Source organism: Falco punctatus (assembly GCF_963210335.1).
Source record: "Falco punctatus genome assembly, chromosome: 8".
In the NCBI taxonomy this organism is placed as follows: Eukaryota; Metazoa; Chordata; class Aves; order Falconiformes; family Falconidae; genus Falco; species Falco punctatus.
Window position 1 is genome coordinate 47,428,901 of NC_137588.1, and position 20,813 is coordinate 47,449,713.

General features: G+C 43.5%; 1 protein-coding gene and 1 long non-coding RNA gene across 6 annotated transcripts in view; one reads left to right on the top strand and one right to left on the bottom strand.

Moving 5' to 3' along the window:
- The window catches only part of LOC308068799, an 18,671-nt gene extending 2,649 nt beyond the window's left edge, over positions 1-16,022 (top strand). The window contains exon 2 of the long non-coding RNA XR_013930133.1: positions 1-16,022. This is a non-coding gene — a long non-coding RNA (uncharacterized lncRNA).
- The window catches only part of KCNIP1 (potassium voltage-gated channel interacting protein 1), a 435,471-nt gene that overhangs the window by 231,285 nt on the left and 183,373 nt on the right, over positions 1-20,813 (bottom strand). Inside the window, exon 1 of one of the 5 annotated variants that reach the window (XM_080400001.1) lies at positions 15,400-20,813. This exon is cut by the window's right edge and continues 71,961 nt beyond it. The exons of the other annotated variants lie outside the window; for them this stretch is intronic. The gene's annotated coding sequence lies outside the window, so the exon portion shown is untranslated. The remainder of the gene's footprint in view (positions 1-15,399) is intronic. 5 annotated transcript variants of the gene reach the window in all.

A 20,813-nucleotide genomic window follows, 5' to 3' on the forward strand; every position in this document is an offset into this window, starting at 1 on the left:
TCTGAATGTATCCAAAGGGATGAGATAGTGAAAGGGGATTAGTTTGGTTAACGTGTGTTAGAATCCCTTGAAGAAAAAGAATCCAAAATAAAACCACAAGGTAGGTTGAAGCTTCATACAAGGTGCCTAGTCTTGCACATATTTCACATCAGACATGAAAGCAATTTTTGTGGGTTTGGAGTTTTTTGTTGGCTTGGTTTGTTTATTTTCTTTGGGTTTTTTTTTTTTGTTTGTTTGTTTCTTTAACTTGATAGCATTTAATAGTATATAGAGCTTAGACTGCTCCTGGGGAAAATGTTTTCTCAAATCCTGCACAGATACTTTCTCCAGCAGAATTTCAATGACTTTCTATCTTTATAGGGGAAAAAATACTATGAAGCTGAAGCTGATTAAGGTACTTTGTAGTGTAATGGTAGACTCAGAAAACAATGGAGAAAGTATCTGGTTTGGGTTTTTTACTGTACTATATAATTCAGAAAGAAAACACTCAAAAAAGAACATCATAAAACCTGCAGATGAGTTTACAGAATAAGAGGCCTTTCACTGATTAACTAATTGGAGATATTTTTGCTTTTTGTTTGCCACTGGGACAGTGCAGACCGACGTACATCCTTTTCCAGGCTTCCTGATAAAGGGCATACTAGCTTTAAGGAGGGAAGAGAAGAAAAGGTCCCATCAAAATTGTTGACATGTGAGAAATGGATGATACATACTCATCGATGGCAGGCTTGCGGAGATGGAGTGAGAAGATGGCTCAGGTGCCTGTCAAGCTCCCTTCTCTCAGACAGGCTGGGCCAGAGAGGCTCCTGCCAACTGCCTGCAAGGGCTGCCGGGCTCTCCACGTGAGCAGTGGGTGCTGTGGAGGGGAGAGCGGCATGGAAGAAACAATCTGGGAAAAGATAACTGAGATTAACTGAGATCGGTATTCAGAAGAATTTGAGAGACTATAACATTGCACAGTAGGTGGTTTCTGTGCATCCTAGTAGGCATCCCCCTAGTACCTTTTTCCTTTCTAAATAATTGCCATACATTTAAAATATTTTTTTTAAATTATTATTCAGTCCTTTCTGTGATGTGTAATGCATTTATCTTGGTTGTTGGTATTAGTGCCTTAGGGCTGCCATTCTGTATTGCATTCTGTCAGGCTGTCATCAATATGGGATTTAGGTACACAGAGAGATGCTGGCAGGTAGGCTGTGGACTTGAGCAAGCCAGCCACGTGTCCAGGGAAGGGCAGCATTTGACCCTCTCATTATTGTTTCATATTCTCTTCTGCAGAAAATATCAAACAGCAATTCACTGGAGGAAGGACAATCATTTTTCAGATACCACATGAAAGAAATACCAGTCTGGTCTGCACTAGATTATATGGGACAATATGTAATACATTGCTAGCAAGTCATGACATTGATTCATTCCTCATATTGAATTTGTTCACAGTAATGAATGCATTACTTCTCCCCCAAAGGCCCCAGTCTTTTCTCTCACTTTTATTGATCAATGGTTTATAACTTCGAAACTATTTGCAAAAAATGATTAATGTAACTTAATTTCTAGTCTTAAAAACAGTATAAGCTATTAGGGTTCACACAGCAAGACCCTGCCTAGCCAGGAGTAAAACTGCTGCAACTGGGTAGCATTATCTGACACATTAGCCTATATTTCAGCACAGAAAACAGTAAAAGGTTCCATGAACATCAAACTGAGGCACATTCATCTCTCCAAAATCACTCTGTAAAACACGGAGGATGGGCTAAGAATTATTAATGGCTATTGCAAAATCTCTTTATAAGCTTTAGAAGAAGTGCATGGAAATTACTGGGAAAGTGTGATTCTTAATCAAAAGTGGTGGCATAATTCTTGGCTTCTGCAAGACAACCAAAGAATTAATAAAAGCTTGTTGGGGTGGGAAGACAAAGGAAGGTGATCTGAAAAAGACCTCAGAAGAGATGCACAGTGTAGCTGCCAAGGTGAAGATGAGGTTGAAGGATTCACCTTGAAGTGGATGAACACCACTCTTGAACCTTTCAGTAATCTTTTAAAACAAAGTAGTTAATTGGGTTTCAGTCGTAATAAAGATCTATATAACTCATTCCTTTACCTAAACTCTATGCCTTAAAGTGGCAACAAACCTTCCAATGAACTCACATGGATAACTGCTTGGCAAAGCTGGCAGCTACTGGAAGAGCCTGAAGGAAGGCAGAGGGAGGGAGGGCAGACAGAGAGTCTGACCTGAGACATATGTGATCATGCCTGGAGCTCTTTAAAAAGCCTGAAAATGGAAAAGAAGTAACACTAAGTCATGCTAAAATGGTTCTCTCTAAAGCTCCTTCATTTGGTCTCACTTGCAGAAGGGCAACAATCTACGTACAATTAATTCATGTATGAAACAGGCACAATGACATTGGTGTAAACTCTGCTGTAGGATAGGAAAAAATAGCTTGCATCTAGTTAACATTTTGAAATATAATTAACTTCAAGAAATATATGCTGCAATTGAAGAATGGTAATTTTTTATGCAGTCCCAAACAGGGCTGGTTTTTCACTTTTAATGAATTGAAAGGTAGAAAAATCTGTTTTGCTGCCCAGGATTCCAAAACTACTTTAGAAAAAATGCAATACATTTGTACAGCAATAGCCATTACCTGGACAGTCATTTCTGCTCCTAATTACAGATAATCAGGATGACAGTGGTCTCTGAATAAGTGTTCCCAATCGTAAGAGGAATGAGTGAGAGTAGCACAATGGAATTAGTGCAACAGAGAGCCCAAGGGTGTGAGACAGCATGCTCCCCTCTTTTAGGAAGCTTCTCTCTGACCTGGGTCCTAGCCCCTGTGTCAGCTTTTCAAACTGTGTCATTCCACCTGAAGTGATGATAGGAAGAATTCTATATACACGTCAAATATTAAAACTGCCCCAAAGCCTGGATGGTCTCTGTTCCTCCAGGGGACCTGCAGTCCAGGGCACTTGGGGAGCTGATTCCAGCCTGGATTCAGGTGGACTTTTGCCAAGGCTTCAGGCAAGGGATGTTCCTTTCAGTTTTGTAGATGCTTTTTAATGCAAATGCTTTCTAATAACACTCCAGTGTTTTAGGGCTCAACTGCCAAAAGTTGCACTGTGTGTAGGGAGTGGATATTAAGCTGGTGTCCTGAAAGCCCTGAACCTGAGCTGCACCAAGCTTGTCACGCTACTGAGACAATCCCCAGGAGAAAAAGCAGCAGTCTTGAGTAAATTATCCAGAAAACCCCAGTGATGTTTGGGAAGCCCAGAAGTAGACTGTGAATGTTCTGAAGGTCTTTGACATTTTATCTCCCCCTCCCTGAACACACCATGCTGTCAGAGCAGCGCTGCAGTGCTGCGTGCTTTCAGACAGCAAGCACAGAAAAGTAAGGGTTTAGGGGGGAAGAAGAAATAGAAAAATGATCTCTTCGTGGATGATACTTAATCTAGAAAAGGCATGTTTTGATAGAGGTTGCAGTTACACTGGAAATACTTCACTTAGACACTGTATTAACTCTACTCTCAAGCAAATCTGTTGATTGACCAGAAGACAAGGAGCAGCACGCTGCCTGACACCGGCAGTGCTGCTGTAGCGCAGAGCTTGCCTCTCGCTCTCACTGACAGCAGCAAACAGCTCCCCGTAATTAGGAGTTCTCCTGCATCTGTAAATTCAACTTGACAATGTTTCAGACTGACCTGGGGGCTGCCTCCCCCCAGGTTTCCCCCAGGCTGTCTGCTATGGAGACACGAGGTGTTCCCAGAGCAGAGGGGACAGGGCACTTAAGACACCCCAGGGGCCCCCACAAGCTTCCTCCTGCAAGGCGCATCCACCGGGGCCAGCATGATGTATTACTATTTCATGGATCTTCTGGAGAGGATAACTCAGCTACTGCTGTTGTATGGCAGAAGCATGAGAACTGGGCTTGGACTCTGCCCAGCCAAAGCCCTCGAGAAACACAAGGTGGGGAGAGCAGCCACCCCACAACACACTTCCGCTGGTACTTTGCCCTTTTGTCCCCAAGGTGAGACGGTGCTCGGGTCATCTCAGAGCTGCTCCTTTGCCTCTGTAGAGATGTACCTACAGGAACACTATTCTTGCATTTTTATTCATTAAGCTTATGAATTATCACTCACTGGATAAAAATACTCACACCTTCCAGGCTCTATATGTGCCAGGAGAAGGAGGTCTGTTGCCCCCAGGATTCTCCTCTGATAAACCTCCATTATGAAGTAGCTTAAAAACGGTAACAACAAAAAAATTAAACCAGTGCCTGTAGGAAAAAAAAGTTGTGGCCCACTCTCACAGATGGTATGAAAGCATAATGTAACCGTCATAGATCTAAAAGAGTACAATGCAAGACACTGCTCAGAAAGGCAAGATTTTTGTTGATTTTTTTTAAGTGAAAGTAAGTGCAAGATACAACACAGCCAATCATCTCCGTGCCACAGCCTTATTTTTCTTGCGCTGCATATATATCAGAAGAATTCTAATTCTAAATATATTTCCCTGACAGATATGCCCAGATCCTCACAGGGCAAATCAGTGATTAGCATCATTCACTTTATGATACTAGAATTACACCAACGTGAACAAACACCGCTGTGTCTCTAGCAAAACCAAATAACTGGAGGAAAATCCTCACCTAAATAGAAACATTTGGTGCTTTTACATTCGGTAAAAAAAAGGCTACCTGAAATCTCACTTCATGCACTGGTATGTAGGTCTTACTGTAATATGTACTGTTATCAAGAAATCTAAGATTATTTACCAAAAATAAGTTTTAAGGTTAGAAAAATGCTTTCTAAAACAGCAGTTTCCTGAGGTCCAGAGCTTTGTCCCTTACCAGACAGTATCCACATCCATTTTGCTAGTTTACCAGCTACTAAATTACTAGGAAAAGTGATGAATCTGAGCCTGAGAGAAGAAACAGCACTATCCTCCATGTCTGACTGAAATCACTTTGCGCTTTGGTAAAGCAGTTGCTAAGTAAGGAATCACATGCAAGAGAACCAATAGCCTAAGCAGCTGCAGAATGACAGAGTAGGGAAAAATAAGTGTAGTACTAAGCAGAAACTACATAAGACCATTAGTAAAGTGTTCAATACCAATGCAAAAACACCCTATGTTTTAGTAAAGTTGCATGTTTAACTAAGCTTTTTTTTTTTTTTTTTTTCCCCCCAGTCTTTAAAGATACCCAGGTCAAGCTGTGCTGAGCTTTTTCCAAGCTTCTCAAAGCTTACACACTTTCATATTGCTTTGCGGCTCATTTTGCTTTGAAAATGAAGTCTGTGATTTGAATTACAACCTGAACACCCAACCCAGCTGAATTATGCCAAATTTTGAATGAGTCAGCAAGCAATCACCAGTTGAACAAATAATTGAGACTCAACTGCCTCCAGAAAGAGGTAATTTCCCTACACACACGTTAAGAGAGCTGCCTGCCACTCCAGCACATGGCCCTGCAGTTCAATTAGTAGCTGCTCCAGTTACTAAACGTGGTCCTAAGCAAGGCATCCTACCTCACATTTCCAACGGCAAAGAGAAACGGTTTTGCTTTGAATCACAAGTTCCTCAGGAGCTCTAAAATAGAGCTCTTCTGTACTGGCCACAAAAGAAGGATACTGAAGCCTAACGTTAGACACTGCTTTAAAAGAAGGTAGTAAAAGCAACGGTCACGTTTTGTAACAAGTAGAACAGCTACCTTAGGGACAGGGAGATGCCTTTCCATACAAACCGCTGGTAACACAGCGGGGCCACAAACATCATCTATCACATCAATTTTTTGTTTGGGATTCATTTTTGCTGTTTTGCCCATCAAACATTTAGGAATTGAGTCTAAAGAACAGTCAGTGAAGAGCAATAAGCCATTTATCCCATTTTCTCTTTGATGGACAGATTGTCCTTTGGAGGGATGGATCACTCGCCACTGACTGTAACTGGGCCCTAGAGTAAAAGCTGATCTCCACATCTACCTTTCAGCCAGCTGGAGGTAGGGGAAATGAATTATACCATGGATACTCATACAGATACTACAGAGATAAAAAAAGAGAAAGAACCGAATGGCTGCCAGTTAGAGGTAATAATTATTTGGGGGCTGCTGCAGCTGCACACTTTATGTTCAAGTGACAGACACTTGTCTGAAATTAGTACCTAACATTCAAAAGCAAGCCTGAATGGGTAATACCTCCCAGATGCTGCAGACGGTACGAGTTTGGACTAGAAGGGTAATTCATACCTAAAGCCATGTTCCCATAGGGCCAGGAGATCAAAAAGACCTAAGGACTATATTTAAAGGACGCTCACAGTGAAGGACAGGAATGGGATAAGTGCAGTCAACTGGAACAGCGCTTTGCATTCTGTATTTGCTAAGGGCGACTGATGCCAGGTTTGTGGGCATATCAGAGACAAAACAGACGGCCTTGGGAAGTGCACGTGGTGGGTGAGCTGTGCACTGGGGGAAGGGGGCCGGGGCAGAGTACCCCACCTTCCACCACCGTGTGGATGGTAACTGGGTTATAGGGAGGGCTGCTGGAAAGGGTCACCTATGCACATTTCACCATTCTAATACGTAATGAAAAGTTGATAAAATGATGTATGAAAGGGATGTAAATGAAATCACTACAAACAAAATAAACTAAAAGCCACATTAAAACTGAATCAATTGACTGGAATTAGGCCAACTAGCATTCAAAATAATGGATAAATCCATTAAGATTCTCAGAATTAATGCGCTAAAATAGAACTCTACCTACCTCCCCCAAACGCCTGCTTTACCACGTACACTCTGTCCCTCTTTGCCAAGTTCCCCAGTTTTGGCCACTGAGGCATGAGCAAAAGCAGAAAGCAGCTTTCCCTTCTCTGTCCCCCAGTATCTCTCTCCTGTACAAGCTCCACCTCACAGGCTTTTCAGGCTTAGCAGGGCTGACAAGAAATATTTTTCCTTTTACCACCAGGGAACAAACCAAAGCACAGAGCAAATGCTGTCATAGCTGGCTTGGTCCAGAGTCTTTACCTGCTACTGATGATCTTTCACTGTGGGAACACTAAGAAAAGCCATACAGTTTCCAGTTTATCTCCTCTCTCCTGATGCTCTTCCAGATCATCAAAAGCAAAGGATCAGTACCATTCTTGGTCATCCAAAAAGTCAACCACGGAACCAAACCTGTCTCCATAATGAAAGTGGCAGCTGAGCAAGACAGACAGGAGGGAACAGATGACTCGTGTCAAGCGCAGAAGAAAAGCTGTCTTACTGCTGTCAATTTATGTAGCTCAGATGATCTATTACTTAGTGGTTCAAACAGCATCTAAGTACCAAGCAATTCAGCAAGAAAGGCTTCCTGGCCTCCAAATCATTTGACTTTAAAGAAATGCAGATCTAAGCACATTGAAACAAGGGGAAATCTTAATTTTAGATCTAAATTTGTCTCTGATAAGGTATTTTCAGCTCATTATCTAGATTGTGATGTGGCTTTTGAGTTCTGCACTTGACATGAGCAATAAGGCACAGGAGGAATAACTAAAGAATTCACAGCAAGTCAACTCTGCAGAGTACAGCTTGTTTAGCAGTAACACAACATATGAAACTACAGGAATTTGAAAGCAGCAGCATCTCTTGAAGTTGTATGCAACAGCTCACCCCCAAACCCAAGTCATTAAAATGACAAGTCAAATAGGATTAAATAAGATTCACATGTCTGTTTTGCACTGATTACAGGCTCACTCCATCACTCCCAGGGCGATTTACTGATTGACAGCATACAAAATAAGGGATGTTCACAAGTGACCTGATTCTCCTTGTTGACACACCTGTTAGGACATTGCTTCATTACCACCCAACCTTTTCGACACAATACTGAGAGAAAGATGGATTTCAGAAAAGAGAGATTTTAGTATAAGCAGCAAAGCATGGCAGGGTTTCACCCAAAACATAACCCCCAATTACTTATAGGAAACGGCCGCTCAAGCCGAGGCCAGGTTATTCACCTTTAGCAGCAACAACAAACAAGCCCCAGCGCAGACACGAGGCACCTTCTCTGACTCCGGAGGAAGCAGGCAGGCTGTGCACTCTGTCAAGCCCTGGCGACCACAAGTTGAGCTGGGCATGAGAGGCAGCTAATTCGACCAGTTTATGGCTTGCCCACAATGAAACCTCCACACCAGTGACTGCCCACAGGGTGAGCCCTGGTGTGCCAGGTGACTGTCTGCAACGTTTATTAACTAATCTGGAACAGGGTAAGTATCTGCAAAGTCTTTGGTGGTATATTTTTTTTCATTCAGAATCTCTCCGTGAACTGAACGCATTCTTTTTTAAATTGCCATGGACCTTTGCATACTTTAGCATATAACACAAAAAATTTAAACTCTTTTGATTAGCGGTCTAGGACGCCCAAAATGTTTCTTTCTCTATTCAGTTTTGTAGGTAGTGCGTTTTATGGATTAAAAATGTTCCTCTTGAAAATACCTTAAAACATTTCCTTAAGCTTTCTTCAGACTACTGGGAGCATCAGTTACATGTCACATTCAACTGCAATTCACCTGAAGCCCTTATCTGCTTGTGTTTTTCCATTTGTATAATAAAACCAAACAAAAATAATAATTAAAAAAAAAATCCGCTGTCTCCTAGTTCAGCCTGGCCCTCCAAGTTCTGCCCCACATAGGACACGAACACTGGGGTACTCACTTGTAGCTTCTCACTTGCCCTAAACGCAGAAGTGTGACTTTTGCTCGTTGACTTTGCTCCTGATGTGAATGCTTTGATTTATTTTTTCTGTGTGTCCCTGAGCCCGAGGCTGGCCCTCGCCTCATGCGAAGGCACGGCCATGCAGGCATACACAGCTCAGTCTGCTCTCCAGCTGACATTTTTCAAAGCTTCAGCATGAAGGTGGAATGATGTGTGATCCACCAGGTTTGCAAGCTGCCTGTCTATGTGGGACAGCGTTTGAACGTGAACCCGTATGAACGTCACCTCACAGGGCACAGGCGGAGTGGGGACAAGATGTGAGGAGCAGGGCCGGCAGCCTGCCATAGCTGGGTTTCTCCCCCGTGTACCCAGTGATACCAGGATGCTTCAATAGCCCTACAGGAACACATCAGATAGAAGAAACTAAAAAGATGGAGTCTTTTTTAAAAAAACCCAAATGGTACAGCCACAGAAGTGTTACCATGTATAGAGCAGCAAAAGAGTTCTTGATAACACTGTAGGCTCTGAAATTATATACAGTTACTAAGAAAACGTTTGGGGATCTGTGAAAGGAAGGGCTATCTTTCTGCAGATAAAGAAATTTGGAAGGTTTTATGTACATACTCTCAAGATACGGAGTGCATAGCTTTTCGTTATTTCAAACTTAACCCAAAGATATCATAAAATCCTGCAGCTTTATGCTAACATATGACGTACAAAGATCAAAATCATCAATGACCTCACTTAACATGGGGGGGTTTTGTTTGTTATTTTGTTTTTTGGTTGTTGTTGTTTGTTTGTTTGTTTGTTTGTTTAAGCGAACTCTCTGGAATAGGCTTTCTGGTGTCAACAGCCTTATTTAGAGTTACAAGAGCAAAAGTGCGCGTACTGACTTTTGATGGATGCATTCCGAAAAGACAAAGCCACAGGGAGGCACAAAGGTAACATAACTGCAGGGAAAGACCTGGTCTGCTGCTTTTATTAGGCACCAGCTATGGAGAATGAGAGAGTTTGAGAGCTTTACATAAAAAACTTGTGACCACCAGAATGTGAATAATTCCACCGAAGCCTTCTATTTTCACCAGGGCAAAAGTAGCAGGAAAGAGGTTCAACAAGGAGGCTGGTGAATAGATTGCATTAATGCTCCTTCCTGGACAGAAACTTCGAGGAGGTGAAGAGTCAAGAAGGGCCTGAATAGCTTCAGGGAACTATTGGGAGGTATTTTTCCAAATATTAAGCTTTGGTGGCGTCATAGGAGTTATACCAGAGCTGAGATTACACCAGTCTCTAGGATTTTATTCTGAGCACGATTATGGACTGACTTCTTTCCTAAACCCATAGGTCAGTTGTCATCTTTGTGCTGCTGCTGAACTGATCTGGTATAAAGGTATCCTTCAGTGCCGGGTATTTGTTCTAACCAGGAGTCACAGCATATGCCGGTGGTAGAGTTGCAGGCAAGAGAAATCTGCCTGTAGTAGTCACTGCTGAACACCGTCACAACCATTTCATATACACAATCCTGTTTTATTCCCAGATAGTCCTCATACCTCTCCTCACTATTAGGAATTAACCTTATCCTTTCTAAATCATCCTACTTTATTTCACAGAGAAGAAAACTGAGTATACAGTGAACCAAATTTTTAAATTTATTTAGGTACCTGCAAAGGGAGATAGGCACTTCCTGGATTTTAAGATAGGCTAGAGCTAGTTAGGTATTCAAATGAGATAAAAGGCAACTGAAAATACTCAAATACTTTCAGGGACACCCCACCCCCAACCTCCCGTCCAGTGCCTCACTATCTGTATAAAAAACATTTTGGATCTAACACCCTTTGATGATGCAGACCTCAAAGCACTTGTCCATGCTCCAGGGAGTGTCTGTAGCTCCCCAGGGATCAGGGTCCCCCCCCAGCTGTCCGAGGCCATCCCTTCCCAGCTGTGGGCTCACACTTCACAGCTGTAGCCCCACAGCTCTGCTGCAGCACATCAGCCTGAACCAAGGGAGTCTGCCTGAAATTGGGGTGATGCATCAGGGAGCAGAGGCAGCTGGGGATAGTCAGAAGGATGTTTTCCTCAGGGGACCTTCAACTAAGATCAGAGTTTCCACAGGCAGCAAATCTGCTCTGAAGTATATCTTGGCTTTTATTTTCTTTGAGAAAAATATGAAGAGGAGATGGGCAGCCAGCCATAGTAGCCTTTTACCATTGCCATGGCAACGACTGTACACAGTAGGACTGTGGGGATAATGCCAGAGGGAATCCTTGCATTGAAAGTTTAATTAGTCAGCTCTGACATGGGATGTTACCTGCCTCTTTCAAACCCCAGCCCCAAAGACAAGCAGGGGTTTTGCTGGAGACCCCTGATAAAGTTGCTGTCTTGCAACATTCAGCTGCACTGGGCTGGAGCTGTCATCAGTCACAGGTGTCACAGAATAATTAGTTATAAATTGAGCAACTGACCGCAGACAAACTACACTGTTTCATTTTTATTTTTTAAGATACCGTATCTGGGAGCATCTCTTTTTCTAGAGATGAGGTTCTGCCAAAGTATCCAAAGCAAGTTAATGACTTTCTGCTAGTGAAAGCTTTGATTTGTAGCCCAGCTCTTCTCTGCGAAGGGCTGAGGCAAGCTGGGATGTTAGAAGAGAGATAATAATTCACCAGTGGGGATTAGAAACTTTGGTGCAGACACTATTTTCTAAAAGCAGTGGCTGTGAGCCAGCAAGCTTCCCGCAGACAAGGTGCCACCTGCATCCTTCCTTGCTCCAGGCAGGGATTCAGGCACAGGCTGAGCACCACACCATGAGAGCACACCCATTCTCGGCTGTGCTGAGAACCCGAGCGCATCCTTCTCAAAGGACTGAGAGAGTTTTTCCCCTTCATTAGCACACACAAGCAAGAGAAGAAGTCAGTCTGTCACGTCAAATCCTAACACAAAACGATCGCTATTGGGAGTCAATCATCTCTTAGGGAAAAGCATCGGAAGAGAACTCTGCAACAGTGGTCCTGCAGTTTTCATCCAACTGCAAGCCAGTCACTTTATTACAGCTGGTGAGAAATTCTACAGTGAAAAAAACTTGGAAGCACAGAGATTTTTTTCTGCATTAGTTCACAACACGTGCCTACTGCAGCTAAGCCCTTCCTCCTCCTCCGGGGGCTGCTCGGCTGATGCGCTGAGGGATGACCCAGCATCATCACAGCAAACATGGCCACTCACAGCCAACCTCCCTGAAACCTGCACTCCCTCTAGCACCCTGAAGCGTATCTGTTGAAGCAAAATACTATGAATTACAAAAATAAAAATTAAGGTGAACACCATATTGAAGACCAACAGGGTAAATCAGGCTGGCTGAAAAGAGCCGAGGCTGGCAGCAGTAAATCGAGGGATTTACTCGAGAACTGCAACATCGAGGTGACCTAAAAAGACACACAAGTGGTTGATCGGCAGGTGAAACAAAGTGGATAAGGAATAACCATTTCTAAGAAAGGAGTAACATGAACACAGTGTCACACAGCCACCAATGAAGACACTAAGTGCTGACTGCCCATGATAAATGGGCAGGCAAACATCTGCAAAATTAATTGACTTAAGTCTTTTTTGATCTCACATTACCTATAGTAAGGTCTTATGAAATATTTTCTATCGACTAACTCCATTTTAACCACAAACACCTATAGCACAGAAATACATAGAATTGAAATTCATCAGTTTGTGTCATCAAGAGATCCAGACTTTCATTCTTGTTTGGTTCCAAGCCCCAAATTCACAACTGAGCCTGAAAATCAATCCAGATATAACTGGGCTGCTTTCCGTCCCATGTCTGGTTGCAGGCTACAGCCATGACTCCACTCTCCCTTTCAGAATCCTTCAGTCTCAGCTAATAGAGCAAAACCCAAGGGGGGAAAAGGGTTCTGTACAGTTTCCTTAAATGTTTCAGTTGAGTACTTATAGACAATTTGAAAATAAACAAGAAGAGTTTAAAAGGTATCCAATCCTGTGACTCTAGAAGTAAAAATTATGAAGATTTGTTAAAAAATAACCCATATCCCAAGATGATTAGGAGTAGAAGCTTTGGAATAACAAGTGGATGCTTAGATGATAGCCAAATTTTTGTAGCAGAAAGTATACATTTGTTGCTTTGTTATGTAACAACACTGTTCAAATCCTGAGCACTGTAGCATCATTTAGAATTATGAGTATGTTTTAGTGACAGTATCATACCATTACTTTTAATTTTCTTATCCAAGTGTAAACTTGAAATTTAATGCCAAAGGAATTGAATATACTAAACTTTGATTACTGGTCAGACTGAAATCTCTAATCAAATAAAGAATGTTCAAGAAAACACCCTTTTGCAAACAAAATAAACAAATCCCAGTGTATTTTAACCTCTCCTATATTTAAAACACACTCCAAAGGGTTTCAGGAGGGTGTAGAAGGTGAACATTAAATTCTCCATTTGAGTATCTAATTCTCTAACACAGGGCTGAGCACAGGTGCTGCCTCATACACCACGCAGGAAATCCCTTGCAGCCCTCTGGTTGGACACGGACAGGACACGTAATGATGTTTCAGTTGATCAAAACTCAATTCCAGCCTGGGAAGACTCGCAGACTGCCCCAGAGTCTAAGATGGAGACTTCCACATGTTTTCTTTCACTGACACTACAACCAACAAGCATCCCCAAACACACTATTTTAGCATGCAATAGCAAGCAAGCTCAGTATTTTGCCATGACTGTGACAGACACAGTGAATTTCCGAGACAGTCATTCTTTGGCTTCAGTTACATTTTTCCTCATGAAGTGTCTCCCTGTAGTGCCAGCAAAGAAAACCCATAGTTAATTAGCAGCCCTGTAAGCCATCAGCCTTATGCAAAATTGCCAACATGCTATTATTATTATACTGCATTTCCCCAAAAGCAGTAGTTATTGTAGATTTTTAATTCTAAGCATTATCTTTGGCATGTGCTAGAAGATTCATTTTAAATGGATGCTCTGGAGCACTGTCAGGCATTCAGGTCCTTCTGCCTGCAGCTCTGTCCCAGCCTAGGAAAGGCTGCACAGTGCTGCACAGGCGATGGCAAGAACTCAGGCACAAACCACTCGGAGTACGGTCTGCCAGGGGAGGAGATAATTCAGAAATATGTTAGGTCTCCTCTCAGCTTTTTCTGGGTATGTCACTGAGTAGGAAAAAGAAAACAGAGCTAGAGTATTTTTCTGGTTTGACTAATACTGGGTAGAATACTGTTTCTCCCTTTTAAGACAAAGTATAAACTTACCTTGCTACAGGTGGTATTTGTAAGCTTTTGAAAAATGTGTGGGAAACAGGCAATACATAATTACTGCATAAAGGTTTCATATCAAATATATGCCTGGTTCTCTGAGTTCAAGCATAGCAAAGGGAATCATCTGAGGGCTACGGAGAATGTAGAGGCCAGAGGCAGCCGTCAGATTCAGGCCAGTGCCACCTGCCCAGGCTGCGGCGAAACAGGGAGTGTGGCAGCAGGAACAAGCAGAGGCTGCCAAGGACAAAGATTTGGGAGACAAGAAAAAAAGACCCAAAATTTTGTCAGTTTCTCAGCAGAATACTTTTTCCCCTGCTGTCTTAGATACAGAGTGCCTGCCATTGCACGAAGGCACCTTGAGCTGTTGGTAGCAAAACACAGTTGTGCTTAATAGAGACATCACCAGCCCCAGGCGAACAGCAAGGGAGCTCAGCGCTGCGTGAATGTGCGTCCCACCTCTAAATGCACCATATACCCTGTGCTTTGTGCTAGAGAACGTCTAAATGTTTAATGTATGTATGTAGTCAAAACTGAAGCGACACAACAGGCTAGAGATAATCTACTGGCTTGTGCTATGCATGCTAGCAGCAAGGTGTATCTCTCTCGGTTGAAGGATGGCAGATCAGAATATGACAGATGTGCGTCCTCAGAGCGTGCAGCCACCAACTATTTAAAACATGCAGCTGTGTGGGGACAGGGACATACATCAGCTACAGCCGTTACTAAAGCTGGGCAGCTGCAAATGGCACCACCACCCATTTCTCCAAGCGCCACCGGCAGCCTGACCCCTGTCCATGTGTCACAGCCCAGCTCCCACGCTGCTCCTCACCCCTGCCGTGCGTCCCCCTGCTCACTCCCCGCACACTCCTGCGCGCATCAGGAAACAGGACAGGGTCTAACCAACTTCATGCGTTAAAGACCACTGTTGTTTCTGGCTACATCATTATTCTTAATTCTTCAACCTTTTCTAGATATAAATCACTCTTTTCCTAGGCGTTGCAAGCTCAGTCAGTGTTAACGATCAAATATCTGCCCAGCACACGTTAGAGCTCTGACAGGTCTATTTATAACCTCACGAACAAACTATCAACTACAAACAGCCTTTGCCAATGTTAATTGAACTATTTGTTAGCCTTGGGTATTTAAATATAATTAGAATTCTTTCTTACGCTGCAGCTAGCGTGAACCTCATCGTACCACCTCTATCTGGAAAGTACTATTATTTAAGATGAAGCATGAGAAATCTTGAATACAGTGAAAAAAAGGAAAAAGCAGATTGAAAGTCTCCCAGTCAAGACGTAGATTTTACAGCATTTTTTTGAATGATTCTGTGATTTGGTGGTAGTTTTAAACCACAATTCTGTATCCCACACATACCTGCAACATTATATAGAATAAAGGCGTAGGAGAAGTAGAAAGGACTCACATTCACCTTACATCTGAGTACACTGAAACACGACTAGAAAGATTTCCTCGAGGCAGCAGCAAGTCAGGGCAGAGATGGAAGTGATGACACAGCCCCTCCTGCACCAGCTGTGGGTCCCTGCCGCGGACCAGCTGAGCTGGGGCTTCGCCACCACGGTTTGAGCAGGCTCCTGGGCGAGGGGTGGGGTGGGTGGGCAAGATACCAGTGCGATGTCACTGTGTCCCCATGGCCTGTTGTGCCGTCCCCCCCCCCCTCCCCCCCGCATGCTGGTGCCCTTGCAGGTGGCTGCAGTGGAAAACACACGGCTGTGTAACGGTACCTGCAAGGGGTGCACTGCCACCTTCCACTGCCAGCAAAATCAAACCAGGGATTTTCTTTGCCTTTCATCTAGAATTTAAGGTGTCAAGAAGGAAACACATAATGAAATTGGTTCAGATCTCTGCTGGGATTCTGTAAATTTTTGGGGCATTTTTTAAAACAGTTCTGATGAAAATTCAGCTTCAACTCAGTATGTGTATGGCAAAGACAAACATGGGATTGGGATGCAAGCAAAGACATTTAAAGACACATTCCAAGCACACCCTGGGCCTTGGACAGAAAACTGTACATAAAAAAAAAAAAAGAGAAAAGCAAGATGTGAGCTGTGTAAGGCAGTACATCTCAAAAACTGTTGTTAATTCCCAAGATACCATACAAACTCAGATCTAACCAGTAATGCAACAAGAGAGGTGTTTACAGAAATGCAGCTCATTTATAGCCCTATGCAGCTGCTGACCAGTACAGCACTTGGAGGAACACTGCTGAGGACACATTCGATGTTTGGTTTTGACCCTGTTGCAGCCTGTAAAATGTTCTGGAGAGCAAGAGACGCAATTCCAGAAATAAAAACACCCCTAAGAATGATTTGGGGGTGGGTTTTGTTTTCTTTTAAAATAATAAATCTAAATTCTTTCAAAAAATCTGTTTAAGGCCTCTGGTATTGTCTTAGAAAGTGCACTAGCTTAGCGGGGTGGGGAAGGCAAAATCTGTATAAGCTGACAGAAAGGCTCTCTTTGGCTTCAGTGGGTTGGATCCAGTCCCTTACATAAATAAACAGTAGTACCATTAGATAATGATGGAACCAAAAAACACCACACAGGAGTGGGGAACAGACTGGCTGCAATATAATTAAAATAAATTTGATTCAGCAGATAAAGCAACCAGATGACTTTTTCCAGAATAGTGCGAGACTGAGTGCCTGTTTTTTGGTGCGAGGATTACTTTGCTCATTTGTTTGCTCTGTGTAACAGTTGACTTTCCATTAGCAGCCACCTCCTATTCCATTTCAGAGGGTTTCTACAGTCTAATCAGTCTGTAAAATGTTCCCCAGCCCAGGACAGAGGTGTGATTACAACTGCTGTATTGCTCTGAATTCCATTTATGACTCTGGCAAGCCAAACCGTGGTTCACAGAGCAAAGAAAATTCAAAAATGTTTCAATTTGTTCTTTGCTCATAGAAAGTTCAGAGGAACCTGAATTACGGCACCAGACATGAATGTTAATAGACCAGTTGTGAACTGCTGTAGGCTGCTGGTGACACGGTGCACTGTGGCAAATCCTGCTACATTTACGTATAATTGAGAAAGGTAAACTCAAAGCTATAGAAAAGTCTGTCTCTACTTTTATTTGTGTCTTAGCTAGCAAAGTATCTGAAAGTGGGGCTGTCCTGGAGGGGGAGGTTGGCTGCTGCTGCAGTCCTTCCTGAGGGATTCATGGCTTTTGTCCTGGGTCAGCCTCCTGGGATGTTCAAATAAGACTATGGGGTCATGGCTCTAATCTGTCACACATCAGATGTGCACTTCGGGTCTCCAGGAAAGCCCCTGAGACGGACACCTGCTCCCCTGTGCTGGAGCTGGACCTGGATGCTTGGCGCAGGCACCAGCAGCTGCTCCCATACCCTGAGCAGAAGCAGCTCTGCACGTTGCACTCACACCCTGAGCATCCAGGCAATGAGCTGTGCCACTAACAGACAGCTGTGAGATGTGGCGTAGGGTTAGGTAAGAGCCACCACAACGCGAATCTGAAGCAGAGACGGAGGCAGACCCCATTTTCCAGTGCAGGTGTTATTTCCCTTAGCAGGCAGAACCTCCTTTCTCTTAGCTCAAAACCCACCTCATTCACCCCTTGCTGCCTGCCTTGCACAGGAGGTACATGGTGTCCTGGCCGGCCAGCCCCAAGCCCACCCCCACACAGCATGCTTCCTACACAGTGAGGAAAATAAATGTGATCCCGTCACTTATACAAACAAGGACTTTTAACCTGGCTGGATGATAACTGCCATACAGCTTCCAGGTCTGAGCTATTAAGTACAGGTTCTTCTGATGCCCTCAAAGCTTGTTTATATGCCTGAAAGGGAAACAATGCCCATTTCCTTCCAGGCGTCCTATACATTACTGTAATTCTTATAATCATTGCTAAAAAGCTGCCTGGTGACAGCAGTGCCATGCATTGTCACTCAGTAGTGGTGCATGAGGCTCCCTTCTCCAGCTGTAGCACAGAGCAGCAATGCCACAAAGCAGCACTAAGTTCTCCTGTTAAAAGGAGCTTGGAAAGCACAGGATGAACTAGCTGGACTCTGCAGCTTCCTACGTACCAGGGCAAATTCCTTTGCTAACACAAGAGCACCAACTTAAAACCACAGGAGGGATTTGTCTGGATTCAGATGCTTGCAAAAGTTGCTGGTTAGTGGAGCTGGTTGGCAGAACTAACGAGTGCAATGCAATTTTCTCAATCCTCATTAACATTAATCACCCACAGAAAAAGCAGGCAGAACAGAAGCGAGGTAGAGAAAGCACATTTGAGGGCAAGGCACAGTACACTGGGAGATTATCCCTACCTTGCTTTCTAGTCATGACTGGGTAAAATCAAGGTTTCCTTAATAGATTCCCACACGTGGTATCGCACAGCCATATCAGAGCCCTATAAACTGACAGGAGCAGCACCACTGGACAGCATCAATGCCCCAGAAAGGCCGGTGAATCTCTTTATGGGCTCTCAGCCTGATGTAGGAGACCAACTTGAACTAACATCCCTTGAATGCATTCTGCAAAGCTTTGACTGCAGAAGGGTTAATGGTTTCCAAGGATTATGTTTTAATATAAAGTTAGATATCTATTTATAGAGTTCACAGAGCTTTTACCACATGATCGCACCTCTACAAGCAGCACCTGCAAGGTATGCTTTGAGAGAAGGGAAAAATTTAGTCTTTGAGCAGTTACCCTGCCTGCTCAGTTTGCAAAGCCAGGGTTGTGATATTAAAGGCATGTTGATGCTCCATCATATGAATGACAATGTATTGCCAGATAAAAGACTTTGTCCTTTCAGCTTGATATTTTGCACTTCACGACAACTTGGACAAAAAGGCCTGATAAGAAAATAATTACGGACATCTCATCAGAAGTTCAAAAAATGCCAGAAGAAAGGTGTCTGTGCAATACTATTTGGAATCTGCATATGCTTCATGGAGTAAACAGATATTATTCTTAAGTAGGAACCTGATTTTATCCCTTCAGAGGGGTTGGAAAAGCTTTGGGAATAACCCCCTGGGCCATAACCAGCAAGGTTACCATTCATGGGAACACTGGGCTCTCCCGCAGTTCAGGGCTGAAAGGTGGAGAGGGAGGGAAGGAACTGCAGGAAGAGGAATTGATGTTCTCAAAATTGGGTAACACTATTCTTGAGAACACACTACACCTTTGTTACAGAGCTCTTGTTAAATCACTAATTGCAGAAACTGTCAGTAACTGCACGTTCATCATTCCGTGCTCAGCGGGAGAGGCTGGGGCTTGATTTGTAAAATGCTGAATACTCAACAGCTTCAGCTGAAGCCAAAGTGAGCTGGGCTTTGATCCTCTAAAGTACTACAAAACAGGGAATAACTGGAAAAGTGAGGCCATGGGTGTTCTCCCTGTACGGCCAAGCCTGGCAAGGTGATGGTCCATGTGATCACAGCCCCATCGCGCTGAAGTGCTGTCAGGATAAATGCATTTGGATTTACAAAGCACAGGGTGCTGCAGTGATGGACAGCTCAGGAAAGCAAATGCATAAATTTTCTACTTAGACTTTTGGAAAACATCTTTCTAGGGCATTTGTGGGACTTCAAACTGACCATCCATGCTGGAGGTTGTGCTGCAGGTACCCTGAGCTATAGATACACAAATTAAACATACTAATGATTTTTATCTCCAAACAATATACCTCCAAGCACAGCCCAGCATCCTGTGAAGGTAACAAACCTCTCACAGGAGTTCTGCTGCTCCGCAGAAGTCAGCATTAGTCCCTGCCTGGAACCTGCTCCAGCTCTTGGCTGGCAGCTGCTGCAGATGGGAAGAACGGCTGTTCTCTGACACTTTCTTCTCTGCAGCGTACTGATTTCTCATGAACTGCTAGAATAAAACTCCCAGAGTAACATTCCAACCTTGTGTTAACCACGGCGGTGGTATAGCCTTGAACCAACGGCGAGGGCTTGGGCACTGCGGGCAGAGCGATGAGCTGGGAGAGTCTGTCACCTCTTCTGCCAACATGCAGAGTGCATGACACGCTTCCAAACTACAGATGGATTCCTCTCCCGCTCCACCCTCCTTCACACGGAGCATGCAAGTAAGCGTTTTACCTTCACCAAGGAGAAACTGAAGCACAAGAAAGCACCTTTTCAAATATAGAGGGCTTTCACTTCTTACCCCGTCGTATCCTGATTTGAGCACATGCGTGTTGCAATGAGGAAAGACCGGAGTCCTTGCCTGGGAATGTAGCTGGGATATGTTTCTAAAGGATTCAGAAGAAATTAAGTCACAGAGGAACCAAAGAGGGTTCCCCCTGTTTTAAACACATACTAAGCTTTTGTATTACTGCTCTAACTGACTACTAGGTAAAGTCTGCCTCAGCGTAGGCTGTTACCAAACTAGGACAGTCTGGTGGGGTTCAGGGGCAGGAGGAACGTGCTGGATGTCTGTGTAGCTACTCACCTCCACCACGTTCTCTGGAAAGGGAACCTGGGAGAAGGTATCATAGAATGCAGCTGCAAAGCACAAGGCAGAGCAAGAAGGTGGGAATTTTTACCTCTGTTCCCTTAAAATGTGTCAAAAAGCATTCCACCATCATTTTTACTAGATTTTGCAGAATATTGGGATTCTTTTCAGCTACTATCAACATATCTATTTTTATTTCCGTACAGATGCATCTGAGGATTTCTGGAATACACTTCTGTCCTTCAGGCATGTTTTTCAGACAGGAACAGTAAACAGAGCTCTTTCCAACCTCAACCAGCAGAAACACTCTTCCCAGTATCTTAAAATACCTACCATATTTTTTCTAGTTCTTTGCTTTTTCCTTTATTTGAAAGCCAGACACAATAAATACCATACATTTTATCAAAGTCATGG